At 38.5% G+C, this 24,991-nt stretch overlaps 1 protein-coding gene, 1 long non-coding RNA gene and 1 pseudogene across 3 annotated transcripts in view; all 3 read left to right on the top strand.

Annotated features, from left to right (window-relative positions):
* The window catches only part of LOC148353681 (cGMP-dependent protein kinase 1), a 231,864-nt gene that overhangs the window by 54,309 nt on the left and 152,564 nt on the right, over positions 1–24,991 (top strand). The gene's annotated exons all lie outside the window — the stretch shown is intronic.
* LOC148353683 (uncharacterized) lies at positions 14,171–16,277 on the top strand. The gene is made up of 2 exons (XR_015852538.1): positions 14,171–15,055; positions 15,852–16,277. It is a non-coding gene; the product is annotated as an uncharacterized LOC148353683 (long non-coding RNA).
* On the top strand, positions 15,049–16,277 carry LOC148353682 (general transcription factor II-I repeat domain-containing protein 2A-like; annotated as a pseudogene).

Genomic DNA, 24,991 nt, shown 5'->3' with positions numbered 1-24,991 from the left:
CGTATCAACAATATTACTACTATTGAACTAGGCGAGAATGACACACTAAGCAAGAATAGAACACAGTATGCAAGAGTAGAATAAATTATTTACAGTTTAAATCCATCAGCCTCAATAACTTCTCGGTTTCATATGTACACGTACGTAAAATCGCTTGTATTGTATTTTGTGAAAAAACTTTCTGTTTTCTGTTTTTGTCTTTTACATTATTGACACACAGGAGAAGAAGTGGATAGATTGTTTAACCTAGCAGAATGCACTATGCAAAACTGTGTTTCTTGCACTGTGAGAAAAACTAGTGTGATAATGAGATATGTTCTAATGCCTTTTATATGCCATCCGTACCACTAGGGTAGTAGTGGTAAATTGTGGTGCCCTTACCGCCATGGCCCAGATTCAAATCCCTTTGCATACAATGTATTGCGATTTGGGCCAGGAATAATTGTAAATGAATCAATCATTGCTCAAACACAGTACATACTGAATTGTACTGTAAAACCATGTACACATCTATTAATACATTATGCATTTTTATCTTATCCTGCGGTATATATGGCGCACAGGGATATAAGGCACACTTTCAAATATCTGGCCAATATGCATTTTTTTGATGCGCCTAATAGTCTGGTAAATGAGAATAGAAATAGAATAGAATATAATTTACTTTTATTGTCATTCTTTGTAACCATGCACACAGAACGAAATGTCGATACACAGGACCCGTACAGTTAAACTGTAGCGAGCCGAGTTAACTATAGTACTAAAAGTACAGACGGGAAATTATCTTGGTAATGCTAGGTGTATTACAATGAATTTTATATCACACACAGGTTGGATTTATGTCCCCTTATTTTTACCTGCCGTGCCTAACCTTTAGTAGAATTTCCAGTTAAATTCTCCTAACAAGCATGATTTTCTTTTGTCTGAGACACTCTCTTTACACAGTTTCCATGAATCATCGCATGAGATCAGACTATCCTAGACTGACGCGCTCACCGCTTTTATGAGGCGCACCCTAACAAACTTTTGTTGGGTGGCTATTTTGTTTGCCCACATGGATCCCATTTGAAAGACAGAGTACAAATCAACACAAATGTGTTTCCTTGGATACGATAGCAAACAGCCTGGGCAGGTGGCTAATGACAAGAACTAATAGAGTACTCTATTGACAATAAAACATCCGAAATGCACCGCATAGTCCCCATCAAATGTAACCAATGCAAAAGTGCATGCAAATAGACTTGAAATGACACCAGCACTCGAGTTCCATGTCACAGCTGACAGTGTGAACTGGCAGCCTCTAATCCAGAGCACTGGGGAAAGAGATTTCAGAATCTGTTTGGATGGCATAAATACAGTACAGGGAGAGCAGAATTATTAGGCAAGTTGTATTTTTGAGGATTAATTTTATTATTGAACAACATCCATGTTCTTAATGAACCCAAAAGTCTCATTAATATCAAAGCTGAATATTTTGGAAGTTGGAGTGGGGCTTTTTTAGTTTTAGCTATTTTAGGAGGATATCTGTGTGTGCAGGTGACTATTACTGTGCATAATTATTAGGCAACTTAACAAAAAACAAATGTATACCCATTTCAATTATTTATTTTCATCAGGGAAACCAATATAACAGCTCAACATTCACAAATATACATTTCTGACATTCAAAAACAAAACAAAAACAAATCAGTGACCAATATAGCCACCTTTCTTTGCAAGGACACTCAAAAGCCTGCCATCCATGGATTCTGTCAGTGCTTTGATCTGTTCACGATCAACATTGCGTGCAGCAGCAACCACAGCCTCCCAGACACTGTTCAGAGAGGTGTACTGTTTTCCCTCCTTGTAAATCTCACATTTGATGAGGGACCACAGGTTCTCTATGGGGTTCAGATCAGGTGAACAAGGAGGCCATGTCATTAGTTTTTCTTCTTTTAGACCCTTTCTTGCCAGCCACGCTGTGGAGTACTTGGATGCGTGTGATGGAGCGTTGTCCTGCATGAAAATCATGTTTTTCTTGAAGGATGCGGACTTCTTCCTGTACCACTGCTTGAAGAAGGTGTCTTCCAGAAACTGGCAGTAGGACTGGGAGTTGAGCTTGAGTCCATCCTCAACCCGAAAAGGCCCCACAAGCTCATCTTTGATGATACCAGCCCATACCAGTACCCCACCTCCACCTTGCTGGCGTCTGAGGCGGACTGGAGCTCTCTGCCCTTTACCGATCCAGCCACGGGCCCATCCATCTGGCCCATCAAGACTCACTCTCATTTCATCAGTCCATAAAACCTTAGAAAAATCCGTCTTGAGATTTTTCTTGGCCCAGTCTTGACGTTTCAGCTTGTGTGTCTTGTTCAGTGGTGGTTGTTTTTCAGCCTTTCTTACCTTGGCCATGTCTCTGAGTATTGCACACCTTGTGCTTTTGGGCACTCCAGTGATGTTGCAGCTCTGAAATATGGCAAAACTGGTGGCAAGTGGCATCTTGGCAGTTGTACGCTTGACTTTTCTCAGTTCACGGGCAGTTATTTTGCGCCTTGGTTTTTCTACACGCTTCTTGCGACCCTGTTGACTATTTTGAATGTAACGCTTGATTGTTCGATGATCACGCTTCAGAAGCTAGGCAATTTTAAGAGTGCTGCATCCCTCTGCAAGATATCTCACTATTTTTGACTTTTCAGAGCCTGTCAAGTCCCTCTTCTGACCCATTTTGCCAAAGGAAAGGAAGTTGCCTAATAATTATGCACACCTGATATAGGGTGTTGATGTCATTAGACCACACCCCTTCTCATTACAGAGATGCACATCACCTGATATGCTTAATTGGTAGTAGGCTTTCGAGCCTATACAGCTTGGAGTAAGACAACATGCATAAAGAGGATGATGTGGTCAAAATACTCATTTGCCTAATAATTCTGCACTCCCTGTACAAGACTGGCCATGGTCCAAACATTTGTAAAGTGAATGCAATTTATTCAATTGCTGCAGCTGGGGAATCTGTTTTCTTTGGTGGCAGAAAAAAAGAAAAAAATGGAGCAGAATAATGAGCTTCTATGGTGAGCTGAAACCGAGCAAAGAGACAGATTGTAAACACATGGATACACACATACTTTAATAAGAAACCTAGCATATTTTTTTCACAGAAGCTTCCTCAAATGGTCAAGGCTGTTTCTTCAAATACCAACATTTTTCAGCCTATATAGTGTTTTTTTGACACATTGCGGTTCAACTTTCTCCAACTCGGGTTGCAGATTTTTTCTATTAAATAGTACTGCAGATTTGAGTGCACATCACACATTTTTGCCATCAGTTTAAGAGCACCAGTACACTCAAACTAATTGGAAAACTGCCTTATTTTCTAGGACGCAGATTGAAGCAATCCAAATAAATGTTTTATATGGTTAGTCACAAACGAATAACTCCTTTTTAATGTTGTTTGCAAGCAAAACAATCAGGGGGGCAAGCACAATTGATGAATTACAAAAAGGAATGTTTCCACATTTATGTTTTGGCATGAATAAAATAACTGCTTTCTTCATATAACTAACCAAAATCAACACTTCAAAAGTACACTCCATTGCTATGTCTTGTCTCTTTACAAGATCAGCTGTTGGTACCTTTTTAAAAGCATAGACTTACAATACATGTGAATGGATACAACTGTTACATCCACTATACATAGAATGTAGCATTTTTGGGGTTGACTGGCATAACAGACATTACAAGACTGGCCACAGTCCAAACATTTGTTTTTTTTATCCAGCGGCCAGAGTTTGCGTGTATCAAATGTGTATCCCACTGTGCTTTTTGGTATTAAATGCAATGATTCCCACAAGTAAACAGATTCCTTGTGCTAAGTTAGAGCAAATGTATATATGTATGTATTAATATCATGTGATTTTAAAGCTCAATTTCAAGCGGCCATAACATCACAGTTGTTCAGGCTATAGCAAAGGAACAATTATGTCTCCGAAAAGCAGCTAAACTGTGCTTTCTTGTAAGCTGAAGCCTAAGCTTTTGTAAATCTTTACTGAACAGAAATCTCATAATGGCAACCTTAAGAGGTAGTTAAAAACAGGTGTATTTGGCTTTTAACTCACATTTCACAAACACAAAAATCAAAATGGCACGTTAGGATTAGTAGGGGCGTAGACAACAGGTTATCAAAAGTCAATCCTTTGGGTTGACTTGCAATTCAAAAGCAAAATATCTTTAATATTTGATAATCTCCAATTGTAAAATAGATAACATTTAGAGGGAAATATTATGTAAAGCATCAGAGGTGATACTTTGTTTTCCAATTGTTATAATACCATTATTTGAACGGTTCTAAAAATGGGTGAGGATATATCTTTGAATAGTCAACGTTAATTTCAGAGAAACTTGGCTCGATTTTTAGCGTGGGTGTCTTTCTTAAATAACTTTCCTCTGAAATACTATATCAGTTCACCGTCACTATTATTCAGTAAACCTCTGATCCCGGTTGAGCTCATTTGATAACCAAATTAGCAGGACAAAGGTGTGTAAACAAATGAGGTGAACTACCATATTTTGTACCTCGTTTTAATGTGAGGACACCAACAGAAAGTGTGTACCCTGCCAAATGGACTTCCCAAATTGATTTCACACTTTCAATTTGACCATATTTACTTGTGTAAAATACACATTTTTTGACATAAAATATAACTCAATGTGCGAGTTGAATGCATGTTTTAGACAATGTTTTACTGCATTTGTACAGTGATTAATAAGTCGAAAAATATTGCTGATCACAATCACAAAACATTGATTGCAACGGGATTGAAACCCTGGTTGTGATGGATTTAGAGCACCGAATTCTAATCACTGGACCACCAGCTATGAACATGACATACCAAAATTCATTAGACTTTATCTTATCGTCACACTTTGTTTTCGGTGTCATTTGTTTCTGGTACCATGAAAAAGGTGTGAAGATGAAATTAAATCTGATGCCTTTTCATCTGTGATGTTTATCACTGGTCGTTAGGATTCGAACATGTTATGTTATGTTATGAGTGCTCACCGTCGCGATCTGGATTCAATTACCATTGCCTCCGACTTTAAAGTTTGAGCTGAGAAATGTGAAAAAAAGTTCAATACTATTTTTTAAAGAAAAAAAAAGGGCTGCACATGATCACAGCGGTGTAGTAGTTAGCGCATGTGTGGCACAGTTTTGACGTCATGAGATCAAACCTTCCTGTGTGGAGTTTGCATGTTCTCATCGTGCTTGTTTGGGTTTCCTCCAGCCTTTCTGGTTTCCTCCCACATTCCCAAAAACGTGCATGTCAGGTTAATTGGCCGTTCTAAATTGTCTCTCGGTGTAAATGAGTGGGTGAGTTGTCTGTCCCTGTGTGCCCTGCGACTGGCTGGCAACCAGTTCAGGGTATCCCCTGCCCACTTCCCGAAGATAGCTGGGATGGGTTACAGCACCCCCGCGACCCTACTGAGGATAAGTGGTGCAGATAATGGATGGATGGCTGCACGTAATACATGAGTGGCTAAATGAAAGAACCAATACATTAAGAAGCAATTCAGATCTCTGAGACTAAACTCATTATTGAACCCACAAGAACAAAGGACTGATTTACAACTTCACTTTGTTTTAGTCTTAGTTACTCACCCTTGGAGTTTCTAAGCAAACGAGCAGTATTTGTTTTTTGGGAGGATTTATGTTGCACTGAAAGAGCAAAATAAACACATGCCATGGACAAAGGTGTCTGTAGTGGTGCCACTGCTAGTGAATTATGCATGCTGTCTTTAAGAAAGTTTGCTGGCGGCTTGCCCTGTTGCACATTTGACTAGCTGGGGTAAGTGAGTAGGCAGAGAAGTGAGAGAAACGAAGAGCCGAAAGTGTACGAGTGAACAGCCGGTGCTCCTCGCATTGACAGTTCCTTCGCTTTCATATTCAATATGGCCATTGATGTTCGTAGAACCTTCTTATGCTGCCTCAAGCATATCGAGGATTTGCAAAAGCCTCCTGGATTTGACAGGTTCCCACTGCAAAATGACTATTAGTTTCTTTCTTTGGCGTACCTTCTGCAGAGGTAGCAAATTGACAGATTTGACTTGAAATGCTCTGAGGGCTAAATTGGATGTATGTTGAAAAAACATTTAAGGACATAGGATGCATGATAGGATGGGTTTGTGTGAAACTTCTCAACACTATATTTTGATTGCTTGCAATCGTTTATTTAATGTCCAGCATTCAAATAAACAAAAACAAAACAGAATATATATATATATATATATATATATATATATATATATATATATATATATATATATATATATATATATATATATATATATATATATATATATATATAAATATACATATAAAATCATGCTCATACTTTTCACTCTTTTTATGTATTTATGCAGATAATGAATGGATGGGTGGATGTTTTCATTCTTTTTTGGATTACATTTACTTTTTTATGCTTCAACTTTTCTCCCCGAAAATAAAAACATAGTATGGAAGTCTATATTTATTTAAAAAAAAGAAGTAACATTACAATATATGTATTAAGTTGGGATTCTGGGTTCAATTCTAGCTACCAGCCTGAGTGGATTTTCTCTGGCCACCCCGGTGTCCTCCTATGTACCAAAAACATGTATAGCTGGTCATTTGGCTACTCTGAATTGCCTCTATGAATGAAAATCTGTGTGACCCTTGTGAGCGGGACTATTTGGATCATAGATTAAGGAATAAATGAATGATCAAAGTTGCATTTTTGAAGGAATGTTAAAAAAGTTTTTTGAAAAAGGATTTAATGAAATTTATTTCTGGGAAAAACAACCAAAGAACCACTTTACGGTTTTTCCCTTCCACCCTAATGATGCGGAACAGGAGAGTTGATAAGTAAATCATCATTTATTACCTAATCATTCATGATTATTAATTTCCCGTTTTGCACTGTTCTCCTCTGCCAGAAACTGTCAGATGCTCAGGGTGTTTTAAGGTAACCTTTCATGGAAAAACCAGCCAAGATATTTTCCTGCCACCACATCCTTCCCATATGTGCAGCTCATGGGAAGTCTCGTAGCGTGAAATCTATCGTTTTTGACGGCACTTTCATGATTTTTTTTGACACGTCACCTTTAAAATGAAAGATTGAATTTGCGCACTTTCCTGGGATCTACCACGGAATAACAATGTTTGTTTACCTTCTCAATGCAGAGCTGAAACTATGGCACTCATACAGCTGTTCGGCATTATTGTGTGCAAATTGATTCAGTTCAAAAAATAATCCTCAAACACCAAATCCCAGGTGACTGTGGGTACTTTTCATATGTACATTTTTGTCATGGGATCATTCCTTTCACTCTCCATATCTTGTCACATCAGTCACCTAGCACTCCAGCCTTCGAGCTAAGAAGACAACTTGGGAATTTTATCCGAAATGGCTTTGAGCGCTCATCGTTTGATGCACTTGTAAACGTCTTTTAGTGGTGCTGATGTCCAACAATCATGATCATAATTCGAGACAGGCTGACGATGACTGGCTTTGAGCCTGTTGTTGTTTTGCTTTGCTCTTATTTACAGACATATTGTTCAGCTCCACAAGTAGTTTCGCAATTTAGTCAATTTTTAAAATAATATGTCTTGACAAATGCACATGTACGATTAAAAATTGCATATGCAAAACGGAGATTTATCTGTGGCTCTGAAAATTCCTTCACACCGGAGATTGTTTTTTCAATGATACTTGAAAAAATTGGAAAATTTGCTAAAGTCCTTGAGTAGTGCTTGAATTTGGTCATGAAAAATGTGTATGAACCTTAAAAAAAAACAATTATTGGTATGACTTCCTGAAAACCTTCTTTAATGTTTTTCTTTGTGTCTTCCAAGGCTTCAATTGAAGGCTTTTGGAATCTGGTGCAAACCTTCTAGACATAATCAGCAGAGGCACTAGAGTGTGACTCGTGTCACGCGTGTGAAAAGGACACAATTTGTGAAGCTAATTAGAAGCAACACCTTTGCTTACCCACACTACAGGCGCATTGCCGTTATTATCACTCTGCTCACGCATTATTGATAAGGACTAACCCCCAAACTCTCTGCACGCTGCTGATCGCCCATCTCTTAGGGTGCTGATAAGCGATATGAAAATAGCAAATGCTTGGGACTGCAGAAAGACAAGAGCACACACAAAAAAGCCATTGCACTGCCATGGTTGCCTGGCAACTTAAGCGAAGCAGACCTTAAAAGTGATGTTAGTGTGTCCATCGCATTTTGGGGAAAGCAATAATAAGGGCGGCACACTTTACTTTTAATGGTTGATAAGTTCATTGTTTAGTAGAGACAGGAGAGGACCCAAACCTCAGATAAGCCATTTCAACCTGTTCTAAAAGCCGTCCCAATAGCTCTTACTTTTTATTAAATCTCTTAAATTACAAAAGAAGATAGACCCTAAAGGGTGTAGTAATCAAAGAACAACAACATTATTGGACAATAGTGACAATAATGGAAACCAGGAGTGGGCAACAGATTTCATCCAGCCCGCCAGACAATGCTAAATGAAGTAGAAGAGAAAAATACGCCACACCACGTTAGTCAAGGAACTGCAGTATATCCACTGGATATCTCCAAAGCTAAGCACCTCCTGCATAATAAACCACCCACTGTACCTGTATTTGCTGTCTACCATTTATCAACCAGAGAGCATTTGAGGAAACAAACCATTCTAATGTTCTTTGACTCAAACTAGAAGTTACGGATTGCGCTGTTTATGACAATAAAATTTAACTGATTTGAATTTTGTAGTCATTGTCCATTTGTGTACCCCATAAAAGCTATAATTTTCATTTTGCTCATTACAACATCCAAATAGCTGGCTACCTTTTTCCGTATTTGCTTTTTTTTTTAAAATCAATTTTATTTATCAAGATGTTGCATTTATACAAAAAAAACAACCCTTTTGAAGACCTATTTTTTTAATGCAAATGGTCAAATTTAGAACTTAGATTAAGGAAATATTACTTTGCTATTACTAAAAAACTAAATGAATATATTCATCTGTGTATGTTTAGTGTTTCAAAACCATCCATCCATCCATTATCTTCCGGGGTCACGTCGTGGGGGCAGCAGCCTCAAAAGGGAAACCCAGACGTCCCTATCCCCGGCCACCTCCTCTAGCTCATCCGACGGGATCCCAAGGCGTTCCCAAGCCAGCCGAGAGACATAGTCTGTCCAGTGTGTCCTGGGTAGCCCCCGGGGCCTCTTGCCGGTGGGACATGCCCGGAACACCTCCCGAGGGAAGCTTCCAGGAGGCATCTTTATCAGATGCCCGAGCCACCTCAACTGGCTCCTCTCAATGCGGAGGAGCAGTGGCTCTACACAGAGTCCCTCCCGGATGACTGAGCTTCTCACCTTATCTCTAAGGGAAAACCCAGACACCCTACGGAGGAAACTCATTTCGGCCACTTGTATCAGGGATCGTGTTCTTTTGGTCATAACCCAAAGTTCATGGCCATAGGTGAGGGTAGGAACGTAGATCGACCGGTAGCTCAAGAGCTTTGCCTTTCGGCTCAGCTCCCTCTTCACCACGACGGACAAGTACAGTGTAATAAAACCAATTGGATAAAATTAGGCTTTCCTCGTGTATTGCCAAGGTATCTCTATCGGCATATACAAAAAATTAAATACATCAGTCGGACCCTTGTTTTTCCCGGCCATGCCATATGGCCAATTTTTCAACCCAATGTCGCAAGCGACTCAAACCCATCAATGATGTAAGTACTGCATAGTAATCAAAACAATCAACAACAGTGAGGTTTAATATAAAAAAATGAAATAGTACCCCATGCAGTCTATTTTGCAGGTGTCCAATATTAAAAAACAGAATAAACTTAACAATGGTTTTTGATGTTGTCGATGCAATAGGACCTTGAACATTTTTGTTATCAATCATGATAAAAAGTGTTTCAATAGGGGTTTATCAAACTTCCATTATAGCAAAATGTAATTTTTAGAGAGGCAGGTGAGGGGCCGCGTTGGTGGGGAAGGGATGCCAGGAATTAGAAAAGCACTTACTTGGTTACCTTGCCTTTGGTGTTTAAAATGAATAATAGCGTGAGCCGCCTGTGACGTCCACTTCAATTGCAATCAAAAGCACAGTTACATTCTCACAAACAAAACAAGAGCTGCATTATTAAATGAAATGTCTGTTATCAAATAAAGCACACACAGAATTACACCTCAAATGAACAGAACCGATTGTGTTTTGCCTCCCCGCTTCACCTATCGTGGTAATGCAATTTTCCGCCTCCAAACATTCTTGCAGTTTAGGGCAGAGTTTGGCAACCTTATGCATATATTCTACAAAGTCAAATGGACTGCAGGCTATCTATCTATCTATCTATCTATCTATCTATCTATCTATCTATCTATCTATCTATCTATCTATCTATCTATCTATCTATCTATCTATCTATCTATCTATCTATCTATCTATCTATCTATCTATCTATCTATATATATATATATATATATATATATATATATATATATATATATATATATATATATATATATATATATATATATATATATATATATATATATATATATATATATATATATATAGATGATCTGCATTTATATAGCGCTTTTCAAGTCAAGACTTCCCAAAGCGCTTTACAGAGTGCTTCACATTTCCCAATAGTGGCTGTGCAGCCATGTAAGGCGCTTACCTGCTTATTGGGGGTATTGGGGGTTCAGTGTCTTACCCAAGGACACTTCCACATGTAACACGGAGGAGCCGGGATTCGAACTGCGATCTCTTGATCCCAAGATGAGCGCTCTACCTCCTGAGCCACTGCCTCCCTTAATCCATTTGAGTATCTGGGGGTCTTGTTCCTGAGCGAGGGTAGGACAGAAAAGGAGATCGCCAGATGGCTCAGTGCAGTCATTCAGGCTCTATACCGGTCTCCATACCGCAGGGGAGCTAGGCTCACCTTTAGAGATAGGGTGAGAAAATCGGACATCCTGGAGGGAATCAATGTGTAGCCGCTGCTCTTCTGTGTAGAGGAGCCGTCTGTTGTGGCTCAGGTATGAGATAAGGAGACTTCCAATACGCCTCCCTCGCGAGGAATTCCGAGCCAGTCTAGGTGACCTAGAACAAGCTGGCGAAACTATGTCTCTAGGCTGGCCTTGGAATGGATTCATACCTTAGTTCAACTATTTGCAAAGGAAGTGGAAGTGCTGTTCCGTCACTAAATATAGCTGGAACAGATAGACGAGCAAATTTGCATTATTTGACTTTGTCGTAACTAAATAAACACTTTTACTTTCGATTAAACGGAATTGGATAATTTCCCTCCCCGCTCCTTGACGACCACTCACAGTGCACAAATATGCCACAAACACGATCGTGTATAATTGCTGTATGGCTCGGAGGGTGAATTCCGAAATCCTGCGCCGAAAGATCACATCTATTATGATAGTGACATTAAGCACTTTTTCAATGGTAGTCATGTTTCAGCGTTGCCAACCTCATTATTTTCCATTCCGATGGCAACCTGCCCTCAGCGTAATCATTTCAACTGCTTTGTCGTCCCATTTTTTATGGCCTGACGCTTTTTCTGTAATCCAGTTATTCACGAGTACCTCTTGTGTGACCATATAGAAAAGGGGCGGGCAAGATACAGATCGCAAGTAACGTGTGGCCCGTCAGGCCTTTTTAATCCGGCCCGCCAAACTAAACTGATAAAAATATCATGGTAATTCATATAAGAGCACATATTAGTGCTTAAAGCAGGGACCTAGTATATTATTTAACATTAATTCAAAAAAGAAAAAAAATCCACGTTACAGAAATACTCCAAAAAATACTGCTACAATTATACTATATTACTAAAACACCAATAAGGTAATACTATAGAAATACTAAAACAGTAATACTGCAAAGCTATAGTACAAAAATACAACTACAGGAAACAACAAAGCTACTACTACAGAAAAATAACTACAGGCTAATAGTACAAAAATATAACTACAGTAAGACAACAAGCATACTACAGAAATACTACAAAATACTACAATGAATATACTATGGGAGAAATAATACAGAAATACTACTACAGTGATATTACAAAGATACTACAGCTAAAATACAACGAGAGAATAACACAAAAATACAATTACAGTAATACTACAATCCATCCATCCATACATCCATTTCCTGTGTCGTTTATTCCCAGTAGGGTCACAGGGGTGCTGGTACCAATCCTAGCCTACTTCGGGCAGTGGGCAGGGCACGCCCTGAAATGGTTGTAATACTACAAAAATTCTAAAAATACTTCCACAGAAATACTACAAAAACAACACGGTAACACTATATAAAATACAACAGAAATGCTACAAAAAAAAATGAAATACTAATAAACCAAGTATTAAATTAGGCACTGAAACATGGACTTTATACATATATTTTGCATTAATTCTGAAAAGAAAAAAGAATGTTACTGAAATAGGACAAACATACTGCCACACTAACAATATATTATAAAAATACTAACACAGTAATACTACTACAGTAATACTTCAAATATACTGCTACAGAAATACTACCACATAAATGTAACAAAAATACATCCACAGTAATAATACATAAATACTACAGAAATGCTACAAAAAAAAACAAACATACTACAAAACTAAATATCAAATTAGATGCTTAAAACCAGGACCGAAAGTATTATATTGCTTTGATTTTTAGCATTTGAAAACCAATTTGATGAGGCTAATGTATTTAACAACAAATATAAAAACAAAAATAAAATATAGTTCTGCATGTATGTAATTGAGTAAGTGTCCAGGACTGGCCACTTGGCCAAGTATTGAACCTCATTGGACCCGCCAATCCAAAAGTTTTCCCACCCTGATATAGAAGTATAATTTTTTTACCCGGTGTTATATCTAATTAGACGGATATCTCGGGATGCATGTTTGTGGTGAAAGTGGAATGTATCTGTATTAGTGCTAATCGTGACATGCTTTGTTATGCCTACCCAGATAGCTTTGATTTCATTACAGCGCCACAAAATGGAGTGCAGTTCTTTCGCCAGCACTGTGTTTAATTCGTTTACTGCTATCCTGCAGGCTCCATTTATTGAGTTTTGATAGTCTCTTACAATCTGTTAAGAATCTTAAACTGCCTCAAGTTTTTCAATTTTTTTTCCACAAAGAATGTGCTGCTTTGCATTTCACTTGATTGAATATAAGAAATATATATACAGTGGTACCTATAATTATGAATTTAATTTGTTCTGGGGGTAGCTTGTAACCGGACACATTTGTAAGAAGAGACGCCTTTTGAATGTAAATGTGCTAATCTGTTCCAAGCCCAGAAAAAGTGTGATATTTTTTTAAATAAATCATTAAAGCGCATCAGGATATGAAACACATGGTAACATTTCTATCCCAGCATAACAAACATAAAACGAGAGACACATAATGTGAATAAAATATATGATCATTCGTTTATATATTTGATGTATATATATATATATATATATATATATATATATATATATATATATATATATATATATATATATATATATATATATATATATATATAGGACAATTTATCATTTTTCTTTTTTCAAGGATCCCGGTGTTCCTCATATGTTTCTCATAGCAAAATCACGTTATGTTTTCAATGTTTTACTATGATAATATTTTTTGGGGCGTGTGTGTGTGTGTGTGTGTATGTGTGTGTGTGTGTATGTGTGTGTATGTGTCCATGCATGCTGTTGTCTGTGTGCTAGCGCTTTTAGTTGATATTTTCAGATATTTTGTCAATTTCTGCGGGTACTTTTACTCCCAGAACTTTCCTGTATTTGTCAGGAGACTAGAAGACGTGAAAGACTGAGATCTGGTTTGAATAGAACCACACATGAACTCAGGTTTCTCACAAGCAGCATTGCTCATCATTGTGGCAAACACAATTGTTTGTGCCCATGGCAACAATTACTTTTCACGACACTTACTTACCAGTTTGTCCTTTTTTTAATCAACCACTGATAGCAAATATTTACAAAATCTTAAAATGAAAGTACACACATATCAAAATTGAATTTTGTTAGCTCACAACTTTTTATGATTTGAAGATTAATTTTGAAGTCTGCAAGATGGGCTTCTAGAGCAGACCTGGGCAAATTACGGCCCGCGGGCCACATCCGGCCCTTTGTACGTCCCTGTCCGGCCCGCGTAAGACCAATCATAAACACCATAAATTAAAAAAAAAATTTAAACTTTTATTTTGAAATTTTATTTTGACTACATATACACGTCATAGACGTAGCGCCTTCACGCGCGTATACACTTGAGTGAGTGAAGGTGATACTGTTCGCCAGGGTACCCTCAAGATGTCGGCACGCCCCAAGAAAAGAAAAGTTGATAACGAATGCCGTATTTTCAACAAGACATGGACTGCCAAATATTTCTTTACAGAAATTAAAGGTAAAGCAGTGTGCTTAGTCTGTGGTACACAGGTTGCTGTGTTTAAAGAATATAATTTGAATCGCCACTACACGACCAAGCATGAAGATGAATACAGAAACCTGTCTGGTGAAGAGCGTGCAAGGGAGTCTGATGCATTGCTAGCAAAACTACAAACCCAACAAGGATTTTTCACTAAACTTCCCACTTCCAGAGATGCAGCCGTCAGGACAAGTTATGTAATTTCTCATAAAATCGCCAGAAAAAGTAGGGCATTTTCCGACGAAGAGTTTATTAAGGAGTGTTTATTGGACTCTGCTGAGCTGATGTGCCCAGAAAAAAAGGGCGCGTTTGAGAACGTTTCACTCTCCCGACGCACTGTAACGAGGCGGATTGAGGAAATCACGGGAAATTTAGAGCTTCAGCTGAAGAAAAGAGAGGCGGACTTTGACTTTTTTTCTCTGGCTTTGAATGAGAGCTGCGATGTACGTGACACCGCCCAGCTGCTCATCTTCTTACGTGGGATAACCGCAGACTTTCAAATCACGGAGGAGTTGGCATCCTTGCAGTCAATAAAAGGGACAACCACAGGTAATGACTTGTTCAGAGAGGTAAATGCATGTATGGATGTATGGACATGTTAGAACTGAAATGGAACAAGCTTGCAGGTGTGACAACAGATGGTTGTCCAAATCTGGCCGGGAAAAATGTTGGACTTTTAAAGAGAATGCAGGATAAAGTGACAGAAATGAACCCTGATCAGAAATTGACATTTTTGCATTGTATCATACATCAGGAAGTGTTGTGTAAGACAGTGTTAAAAATGAAACATGTTGTTGATTCTGTCACTAAAATAGTTAACTTCATCAGAGCGAGAGCTTTAAATCACAGACAGTTTGTTGCTTTGTTGGAGGAAAATGAGGCTGAACATGGTGACATAAGCTATCACTGCACTGTTAGGTGGCTCAGCCTTGGCAAAATTCTGAAAAGTGTCTGGGACCTGAGAAACCAGATTCAGGAGTTCTGTGTTCAGAAAGGTCATGACGTCTCAGAACTTTCAGATGAAGACTGGTTGGCAGACCTCGGATTCACTGTGGATGTGACCGCACTAATGAACGAACTTAATGTCAAACTGCAGAGCAAGGGCCTTTTTGTGCATGAGATGTACAGTGCAGTGAAGGCTTTTATGAGAAAACTGTAGCTTCTCTCAAGCCAAGTGAAGGACAACATTCTGACCCACTTGCCAACACTTAAGGAAGCCAAAAGATCAGGCGATCACCTCCAAAAGTACTCAACCATGTTAGAAACATTGCATGCAGAGTTTTCAAGGCGATTTCAAAACTCTTGAGAGTGAAATGCACATGGTCTCTTCTCCCTTCAACTGCAGTGTGGATGATGCCCCAAGTGAAGTTCAGATGGAACTCATAGATCTGCAGTCTGACACACTTCTGGCAGATCACTTCAAGTCAGTCTCACTGCTGGATTTTTACTCCCTCAAAGAGGAGAACTTTCCACACCTGAGGAAGCATGCTCAGAGGATCCTAGTCCTCTTTGGATCTACCTATCATTGTGAACAGACATTCTCAGTTATGAAGTTTAATAAATCCAAACATAGATCCTCTATGACTGTTGACCACCTCTCAGCTGTCCTTCGCATAGCCACTTCAGACATTCCGCCAGATTCCAATGCCCTTGTTCAAGCCCAGAACAGACTGGATTATTCTCACTGAAGAGGTAACATGAGGTGGAGAACATTACAAGTTATTGTTTGTGGAAATTAACAAGTTAAAAATAAATTGCACTGGTTCAATGATTGTTTTTCTTATTTAACCAATACACCACGATTTCACATAGCCTAATATAAATATTTACAGAGTGCTATATTCTTCTGATTATCAGCATCAGCTATTCAAAATATTTAATTTGAGCATTTTACAATGAAAGAAAGTTGGTGGCCCTCTGACACAATTTAGGTTTCTCATGCGGCCCCTGATAAAAATTAATTGCCCACCCCTGTTCTAGAGAAAGCAGAATCTCAGTTGGGATCCACGCAATATTAGCAACTCTGTTGCAAAGAATGTCTTTCAATTCATTATATTCCGCTTTCAGGGTGTATTTCATGCGAGTATTTTTTATTGTTTTCTTTTTCAGAAATCGGGATTTTTTCATCCTGCCCCGCTTTGCTAGGCAATAGTCATATTTGAGTGAATTTCAAACAATTTCAAATTGTACTTAATCTATGCTTATATAATGGAGAGCCCCCCCCCCACAAAGGCGTTTTTTTTTGCCACTCATAGATAGCAAACAATGTAGCTTTTTGATTTTATTTTACTTAAAGAGATACTGTCTAAAATTTCAACACTAAATGTCACCGCATAATGTAATGCAATTGAAAACAAGTGCTTCAAAGCACAAGGAAGATCACAAACTATGGATGCTAAAACTGACTAAAACTCACCATTCTGCTTATTTTTCCCCCGTGCGTTTTTGAGGTGTTGGGGTACACGTAGCAACAAGATGGCGAACAACTATGTAAATTCCTCTACGTGAGCCTTATGTTTTGTCTGTGGGGACAAAGAAGGCCTAAGCCCAGAGGCGTGGCCTCTTGGCGGGGAAGCCTGGCACACGCTAACCACATGGCCTTGATGGTCCGTGTTTCCTTTCCTCCCTCCCCATCGACCAAGCTTGAAATTTTGGCTTTCTTTATGGGCCCATGCTTTGTCTGACCTTAAGGTAACACGAGTAAAATATTCCACAGCAAACCGTTCTTAGTGTTCTTGAGCAAACATTACATTGTGACACGCTATGAAGTAACTCCTGATCGTTGAAATATGTTGATTATCCTAAATTCGAGCTTATTGATTAGTACTTTCAACTGTTACGGAACCCCCCCCCCCCCCCCTTTTTTTTTCTTCCCCACGTGGTTCCTTTTCATGTCCATTGTTTCTTATCCATTGTTAATTTTTGGATTTTCCTTGCCATGTAAATAAATTGTAGTTTGTTTAGAATCAAACCATGTTGCATTATGTATTTTTGAAGATATTTTTCTTTTGGACTGACCAATCATTATCAATATCAATAAACTTCTAAATCTGTAATTTAAAGCTAAAAAACAATGTGTTTGGAGTATTGCTTCCTTCATGATACTACAGGGACAAAAAGAGGCTATTTTGGACTATTTCTCATCGGGGGGTTTATCATCCCCATCTAGTGGTCGACTCGGTAACTGAAATAGATTCTTAACCATCTATCCATCCATTATCTGCAGTGCTTATCATCAGTAGGGTAGGGGGATTCTTAACAAAAAAAATATAATTTAAAGCAATTCTCCATATGTGTATTTTTTTCTGTTTTTTTTTTTTAAATATGAGATTTGTGCGCCAAATGCTAAACACCAAGTCAAGACAAATCAAATTCAAAGTCATATTACTTTTTTTCATTTTGCGCCATCATGTTCCTGTCACTTTACACCCCCCACACTCTCTAACAGGTACTTTCTTTTTTAATTCCAACTTTTTGACCTCTGGGAGATTGACACATTTCAGCAGACTGTTTCATAGACGACACATTCTGCCTTACATTTTCTACTCACATTAACCTCATTCTGTCCTTTGGTCTTGTGTATGCCCCATTCACTCATCGCCTTCTCTTTCTTTTCTTTTTTTACTCAGTCGCTCTCCGTCCAGCCGTCTCATTTCATTTTCATCCCACGATTGTTTATCTTTGTATCTTTTTCCCGTCAGATAAATGCCGAGGTGGCCTTTGAGTTGGAAGAAATGATTATTTTTAGATCTTGAGAAACACATGAAATCGCCTCAGTGAAATACATTATTATAAAATATCTCATACGCTTTTAGAGTCCATCAAATTGAGGTGGAATACATGCCAAGTGGGCTTTTCTCTCCAATATGTCACACACTTATAGGGAACATGATTTTACACATGACAACTTTTCAGATATGTTCATTGCGGGTTTTTGCAGTTGTCTAAAGGGGAGGTTGACAATTGCATTTTATAATAATATCACACTATCTATTTTATGATTTTTGTGGTGGACCCAAACACGGGAAGCAGGGAATATTGCAAGGTGCTCAAAATGATCGTTGTTCAATCACAAATTTATCATCAAAGTGAGAAACAAATTGTCAAAAGCAAGAATAAAACTCCTTGATCCAAAAACCCAAAAAACTAATTTCAGAAAGCAGGATGTCCGAATAAAATGTGATGGTGGAAAACGAAGGTGGAAAATGGAAAATGAGAATGACCACACAAAATGTATAATGTAAATGGTCTGCGTTTACACAGCGCTTTCAAGTCAATGAAGACCCCCCAAAGAGCTTTACACATACCCATTCTCACAATCTCACACACCACCAGCAGCATCAGTCATGCAAAGCAACTACCTGCTTATTGGGGGCATTAGGGATACTTCGACACATAACACAGAGGAGCTCAGAATCAAACCTGCAATCTCTTAAACAAAGAATACAGCCAGAGTATGTGGGGATCTTAGTCCACCTCCATCTAGCTTTTATTGCCGTTTCCCTTCTCATTGGGTTTTCATGGTTGATTTTTCCAATTTTACATGAATATATTCATCCATACATTATCTGCATCGCTTATCCTCAGTGTATATATATATATATATATATATATATATATATATATATATATATATATATATATATATATATATATATATATATATATATATATATATATATATATATATATATATATATATATATATATATATATATATATAAGATACATAAATGGATGGATTGATGGATAGATGGATATAGATATGGATGGATGGATAGATATAGATGGATAGATATTGATGGATAGATATAGATGGATGGATATTGATGGATAGATATAGATGATATAGATGGAAATATATAGATGGATAGATATAGATAGATGTAGATGGATATAGATGGATAGATATAGATATATAGACAGATATATAGATGAAAATGTGTAAGGGCCGACTATTCAGCCTGGCATTCTTTGAACAGATAATAAATAATAAGAATAAATTCACCCTCTGTGAAAGGTTTGCAGTGCTAGGCGAGCAGCGTTGCAACCTAGTTACTTGCCTATGTAGCGTTTTCATTTGACCCGCAGAGTTTTATGAATAAACGCTGCTGTGCTGTTAAAACAGTTTCCAGTTGCTTCACCTTTTCACAGCGTTTGCATCCAGTTAGCTTTTTGTACTCTGCATGTCTTGTCTTGTAGTGCCTCTTATTCTTTGAAAACAGCCATAGTTTCTTGGCAAATCAGGCAGATACAGTTGTTTCTGATTTTGGTGAAAACATTTAAATTTCTATTTCTCCTGGAAGTGGCAGCGCTCACAGTCAACTTTCCTTTTTTTATTCATAGTTGCCATGTCGGAAATGGGGTGGGCTAAAATTCTCACAGAAAAGCCAAAAGCAAGGTGGCCAAAGGGCTACTGCCATCATCCGATGAAATAGTAAACTTGTTCTTTTTTGCAGAAATGTATTTTATACTGCGGTCAACATTACTGGCAGGCCACATATTATTAATTTTATGACAGTGGCTGCAGGCCAGTAAACATTTGATTATGGGCTGTAACTCGCCCCCGGGCCGGACCTTGTACATGCCATATATATATAAAATAAGAAACATATTGATATATTAAATAATGCAGATGAGACATTTCCCCTGCCTACCGATGTTAGAATGGCAGAGCAGGGACAAAACAACAACCATAAAGCCGTTCAGGAAATATTCTGCCAAGAGCTTAGATCCTTCAATAAAATAGTCAAACAGGATCCTTTCCTCTCAAATTTTATCGCAGTTCATAAAAATATGTCCAAGTATCTCTTCTCCACCTTAGAGATGTTAAAAAAATTGGTTTAAAAAAATAAATCTCCACAGAAACCTTGGACTTTCAGATACTTGAGAACTAAAATTGTCAAAACAAGAAGCAGTATTCTATCCAAACAAAGTGTGTGTTTTATTGATATCAGGCACAGTTTTACTTCAGTTAACACTGGGAAGCTTTGCTCAGGTTGATCAGCATACTAGGTCAAACCAATAACCTGCCTTATAGACTCAATTCCCACATACATTTTAAGGTCCCTCTATGGATTATTTGAGGAATAGATTTCAAACATAGTCAATTGCTCCTTTCAGTCAGGTATCTTTCTCACGACCTTTAACACATGGGTGTTAAAGACCCTTCCTAAAAAAGAGAAGGTTGGAATTTAGAATAGACCGCACCAGTTTTACAACCCATAGCAAAAAGTATGGTATCCACGTTCTTGGGCAAGCCCTCACTCAGATATTTTATTCTGTAGATAAAACTCAGATTACAAACAAAACATTGGTAAGGTCATTCCAAAGTGCAACATATTGGCATTCAGAAAGACAAAGGAAATTAAGAAAAAACATTGGAATCATCAGTAAAGGTTACTTTTATAGAGTAAGTGCAGGGAAATAAATATAGAATCACTCAATCCTAAAAAAAATAGATGTAGAATCAGTACATTTTGAGTAGAAAATAAGGACACACCCAGTCAATTTTATTTCCTTAATTGGGCACCAGGCTTAGATTAAGTCTGCTCATTAGTCAGCAATTAAGAACAGTGCAGCTATCACACCTTGGAGGGCTAATGGACCAAGTGGATTGGCAAGAATCATGGCTCCAACAAGAGAGATTTCTCTTGAGACTAAAGACAGGATCGTCAAACTTCTTGAAGAAGGTAACTCTACTCTTAGGGTTGCCAAAGATGTGGGCTGTTCACAGTCAGCTCTATCAACGATTTTGACAAACAGTATGGCAAGGTTTTAAAGTCAAGCGTACTGGTAGGCCAAGGAAGGCATGTAGGCGTCAAGACAAACAACTAAAGGCCATATATCTGGAAAACAGAAAATGCACAAGACAAATGCGGAGGAAATTGGAGGACTTTGGAATCGATGTGTGTGACAGAACTGTGCAAAATCGCCTAAAGGAAATGGGATTTTCATTTATGAAAGCTAAAAAGAAACCATCATTGAAGCTTAAACAGAAAATAACACGACTGCAATGGGCTAAGGAGAGACATTTATGACTGGAGGAACGGTATCTTCAGTGATGACTCATGAATCTGCATTGGACAAGTGGATGACGCTGGAACTTTTTTTTGGTGCCGGTCCGGTGAAATTTACAAAGAGGACTGCCTAAAGATAACATCAAAGTTCCCACAGCCCTTAATTATATGGGCTGCATGTCAGGCAAAGGCACTGGGGAGATGGCTGTGGTAAAATCTGCAATAAATGCACAAGTTCACATTGGCATTGTGGACAGCTTTCTATTAAGTCGATTGATAAAATGGTGATGGTGAACTCATTTTCCAAGATGTCATTGCATCGTGACACAAAGCAAAAACTGTAAAAGTATTCCTTGGAGAGAGATTCAGTCAATGCCATGACCTGCAAATAGCCCAGATTTCAACCCAATTAAAAACCTGTGGGGGAAATTGAATAAAATTGTCCACAGTAAGGCTCCGGTCTTCAAAGATGATCTGGCAACTGCAATCAAAGAGAGTTGGCACCAGATTGATGAAGAATACTCATCAGGTCAATGTCTCAGAGACTGCATGGTGTCATAAAAGCCAAAGGTGGTGCAACTAAATACTAGTGCTATGTTTTTAATGTTATTTCTTTATCTGTTTTTCATGATTCCATATTTTCTGCTCAGCATTGAGTGATTCCATTTTTATTTCCCTGCACTTGGTCTACAAAAATAGCATTTACTGACCATCGCAATGCTTTTTCTTAATTTATTTTAATGTTTGGAACGACCTTACAACTTTTTCATGTTTGTGATCTGAGTTTTTTCTACAGAATAAAATGTTGGAGTGAGGGCTTGTCCAGGACTGGTGATTCCATACTTTTTTCTAGGGGTTGTAATCGCTACTAACCTGTGTACAACTTACCATTTTCAGGTACAGTTTTAGAAAAAGAAAATTCAACCAAATTCTCTCCTAAAAGGTTTTAGGATAAACCACAGTACAGAGACTATTCTTTTCAAAATTGAAAATGACATTAGGTGCCATGCTGACCTAAAAATGACCTGGTAGGCAAAACTGGCAGTGCTTTTAACTGGTTTTATTCCTAACACTCAAATTGATATTTCCTCGTAAGTATATGTTCTCTAGTTTTACAATGGCTGCATTGATTCCCTGTGTGTTTCAGGATAAATTTTCCTGTTATTTTACTAGTTCTAATTGTCGTCGGCTGTCTTGTTTGTCCGACCTGCTTTTAATATATCAACCCTCGTGGGCCTTGATGTTTTTTGGAAGAGGTTTGGTGAACGTTCCCAGGGTGAGGACCAAAACCCATGGCGAGGCAGCATTTAGCTGCTTTAGTCCTCGTCTATGAAAGGACATCGGGTCCCTGGGGACTCTTGGTATTTTCAGGAGACGAGGGACACATTTTTTTTAGCATGGCTTTTAATCTTATTCATTTATATAAACTTTACCTCTTACACTGTATTACACTTTTTGATTTAAAGTATTTTAATGTGTTCCTTTGCCTCATGTTTTGGGGCTCTCTGCTTGGAGGAGTGATTGGCTGGCTATTCGAAGGCAGGCAAGGCTTCTAACTCTTTCCACTGGTCTGTCGTTACTGTTCTTATCAGTGCAGATAAGCCTTGTTTGGTAACCTTTTTTTATATTAACCTGTGCCTACAAATGTTTTTCCATCAAGGCCATAGTTTCAGCATGAACATAGATGACGTGTCCCCACCAATATCATTGTTGGGACACACAATCATTGTTTTGTCAAGTCAAGTCACATTTATTTATATAGCCCTTAATCACAAAAATGTCTCAAAGGACTGCACAGGATTACAATTACACAATTACCTGATCTTAAACCAACATGCGGGCAAGGAACAACTCAAAACCTCAGCGTGAGGAAAAAGAGAAACCTTGAGAGGGGACCTCACAAGTCGTAATCCCCCTTTCAGGATGACCAGGGTGAATTAGATTTAGCATTACATTACACAAACACAGTAAACACTAGGTAACATGTTGAAAATTTGTCCGGAAAGTGAATGAAAAGCAACGACGCCCACAGCCTGTAAACTAGTCCAGAAAGTCTATGACGGCCACGACACAGCTTCCCATCTCTGCCAGTTGGTCAATGCAGGCGTTGACATGCTTCAGGTCAGACGCTGGTCCGCTGACTCATCTCAAATCGTCCTTCTCCTTTGTATCACCACCAGGCAGGCAGTCGGAAAAAGACAGGACAATACAGAATATGAGGTGGGCATCAATCATAAGCTTTGGAATAGAAGTCTGTCTTAAATCTTGATTTAAAAACTTCCATTGAGGTTGCAGATCTTATCTCCGAAGGCAGGGCATTCCATAGCACCGGGGCCCGGATGGAGAACGCTCTCAAGCCTGCGGACTTCTGGGCTTGCATTTAGACCGGCATTTTCCGACCGAAGGCTCCACGCAGAAACATAGGGGGAAATCAAATCAGAGATATAAGAGGGTGCAAGTCCATGCTAACATTTGTATGTTAATAAGAGAACCTTAAAGTCACATCTTAAGTGGACTGGGAGCCAGTGCAAGTTGGCCAATACAGGAGTGTTTTATTTGATTACTTAATAAACATTAATAAATAAAAATATGCTATGTCGCTACGGATGCCAAGACTTGCTTATGGCCTTGTTTTTCATCACAGACTTTGTGTATACTATTGCATATGATTTAGGGTGGGGGGATCAGGGGTTCGCTTCCATTGTTTTACAGAATGTTTTCAGACAGCAGTTTAAGTTGCATTTTGTTCCGTGAAAGCAATTTGCTTCAAGTACCAATTTTAGTTGATTTGATATGTGGAGTAGACAATGTCAATCAACTTTACTTTCTGTTACATTGAAATTAATCAATTTCTGAAATACTCGCGCCTTGACACATTTTCAGAGATTGGCGACTGTTAAATAGCTTTCCAGTATATTTAACTTCACTTTTAAATGATATGGTACTCTGTGGATCAGGGGTCTCTAACATAGTGCCCCCTAATGACAGTTGAGGTACCCGTAGGCCTATTCTGAAAATAACTCACCAGTCCTGAGTCATCGTGATTTAAGGGGTTCACTGAGTCTATTCAACCCTATTTCTGATAATTAACACATCCACTGCAGCCCAAGTTCAGATTCAGATTCAGATTCAGATTTACTTTATTGTCATTCGTGTACACGTGTATACAGAACGAAATGTCGATACATCTGACCTGCACAGTTTCCTTGAGCGTCAGCCGGGATAGATAAGATTAACCATGTCTTCGTCAGAATTTTAGCGCAGCAGTTCGTCATCTCGCGGTTCGATGCCACTTCCAGTTGTTAAATGGTCCAGTTTATTGTCCAGAGAGCGAACGTTGGAGAGGAAAATTGATGGGAGAGGCGTTTTGAAGGGTTTAGCCTTTAGCCTAGCTGTTAGCCCGGCCCGACAACCTCGCTTCCTCATCCGGTCACGCCTCTGTCTTGCCACTCTGCTTCGCTGCTTT

This window comes from Urocampus carinirostris, chromosome 13 (genome assembly GCF_059441175.1).
Source record: "Urocampus carinirostris isolate Australia breed hairy pipefish chromosome 13, RoL_Ucar_1.0, whole genome shotgun sequence".
NCBI lineage: Eukaryota > Metazoa > Chordata > Actinopteri > Syngnathiformes > Syngnathidae > Urocampus > Urocampus carinirostris.
This window is presented reverse-complemented; position numbering and strand designations above follow the sequence as displayed.